Genomic DNA, 2,213 nt, shown 5'->3' with positions numbered 1-2,213 from the left:
GAGTGTCGGACTTACTGAGAGAGCGGGTAAGGAGCTTGATTCCATGGGGACCCGGGAGACTGGCTCCAGTCTTGGCCTCAGGTTCACAGAAGGAATATGGGTCAGTGTGCTAGAGCCATGCTTCTCAAAGTGTAGTCCCTGGACCAGCAGAGCAGCATCTATATCACCTAGGAGCTTGTGGCAAGTGGGAGTTCTGGGGCCTGCCCCAAGCCTGTGGAGCCGGAAGCTCTGGGGGCAGGGCCAGCAAGCTATACAGACAGGCCTCCGAGTGACTGTGATGCCTGCACACCTTGAGAACCATCGGCCTAGATAGCCTCTGAACACTAACGGCTCCTGGTGCGTCTGGAGAAGACACAGGCCATGTCTGGGAGGCAGGGGAGATGGACTAGCACACTCCTCCTGCCACAGGGCAGCATGATGCTCGATTCCCTCAGAAGGATGTCCTTCATCTTTTCCATGCCGTGTGTGTGTTCACCCTGGCCCTCCCAGCAGCCTGGGAAGGGCAGAACACTGCACACACAAGAGGGTCATTCACAGTTCTCACATGCCAGATTCATCTGTCACCAGACCCACGGGAGGAGCAGACTGGTTCCAGGAGGATGAGAGCCCTTGTTCTGACACCTGTGTCTGATTTCAGGGCCCACAGATCCACTCTGGGCTACACCAAACGAAGTCTGGGGATTTTCAGTGACCTCCAGAAGAAAGAGGAGGCGCATGCCTGGCTGCAAGCAGGGAAGATCTACTACATCCTGTGGAAGAGCGAGCTGCTGGACCTGTACATCCAGGTGAGTGGCAAGGGATGCAGGAGGGCCCCTGTGCTGTTCACTCTCTGTCCATCCATCCATCCGTTCATCCTTCCATCATCTATTTACCTGTTGATTCTTCCATCCATCATCCATCCATCTGTCCTTTCATCCATCCATCATTCACCCAACCTTTATCATCCATCTATTCACCCGTCTATCCATCTGTTCACCTGTCCATCCACCCATCCATTCATCCTTCCGTCATCTGTTTACCTGTTCATCCTTCCATCCATCCATTCATCCACTTGCATCATCTTCCCATACACCTGTGGGTCCTTCCATCCATCCATTCACCTGTTCATCTTTCCACCCACCCATCCATCCATCCTTTTATCATCCATCCATTCACCTTTTCGTCCATCCATCCATCCTTCCACCTATCTTTCCATCATCCATCCATCATTCATCTGGTCACCTCTTCATCCATCCATTCACCTGTTTGTCCATCCATCCTTCCATTCATCTTTCCATTATGCAGCCATTCAGCTGTTCATCCTTCTATCCTTCCAACCATCTTCCATCTATCCATGATCCATCCATTCACCTGTCCATCCATCCAGTCACCTGTTCATCCATCCCTACATCCATTCTTCCATCCATCCTTTCATCATCCATCCATTCACCTGTTCATTCTTCCATGCATCCATCATCCATTCATCCTTCCATCATTCATCCACTTGCCTCCTCATCCTTCCATCCATCCATCCATCCTTTTATCATCCATCCATTCAGCCACCATCCATCCACCTGTTCGTCCATCCACTCATTCATCCATCCTTCCATCCGTCCATCCATCTGTCCATCTCTCCATCCACCCACTTATCCATCCATCATCTGTCCATTCATCCATCCTTTCACCCTTTCCTCCTTCCGTCCTTCATCCATCCATTTATCCATTCATCCGTATATCCATCCCTCCATCCATCCACCCACCAATCTACCTATTAATCCATCCCTCCATCCATCCGTCTGTCCATTTGTTTATGCATACATTGGTCTATCCACCATCTATCCATCCATATGTACATACACCATCTACCTTCCACCCATCCATACATTATCTACCCACCCATACATACATACAGACATACACACATCATTCCAACCACCCATCCATCCATCCAATCAAGTACTCATCTATCCACACACCCATCCATCCATCCATGTGTCTATACATCTGCTCATCCATTCATCCATCCATCCACTCATTCCTAAGCCACTGCTGAGCACCTGTTGTATGCCTTTTCCCTCCCTCCAACTGGCTCCCTCACATCCTCCCCCAGTGGCCAGCAGCTTCTCCCTGAGGGCAGACGCGTGGCCCCTCACAGTGCCTAGCACCTGCTGGTATACAGCTCATGTTCAAAGAATGTGACCACTCAGTTAACACACAGAAGAACCTGCTCCAAG

The 2,213-nt window shown here is 50.6% G+C and overlaps 1 pseudogene; it reads left to right on the top strand.

Annotated features, from left to right (window-relative positions):
• Window positions 1–2,213, top strand: part of LOC105525257 — a 36,027-nt pseudogene that overhangs the window by 6,019 nt on the left and 27,795 nt on the right.

This window comes from Colobus angolensis, unplaced genomic scaffold (assembly GCF_000951035.1).
Source record: "Colobus angolensis palliatus isolate OR3802 unplaced genomic scaffold, Cang.pa_1.0 Scaffold525, whole genome shotgun sequence".
NCBI lineage: Eukaryota > Metazoa > Chordata > Mammalia > Primates > Cercopithecidae > Colobus > Colobus angolensis.
Note: the sequence above shows the minus strand (reverse complement) of the source record. Positions and strands in the feature narration are given on the sequence as shown.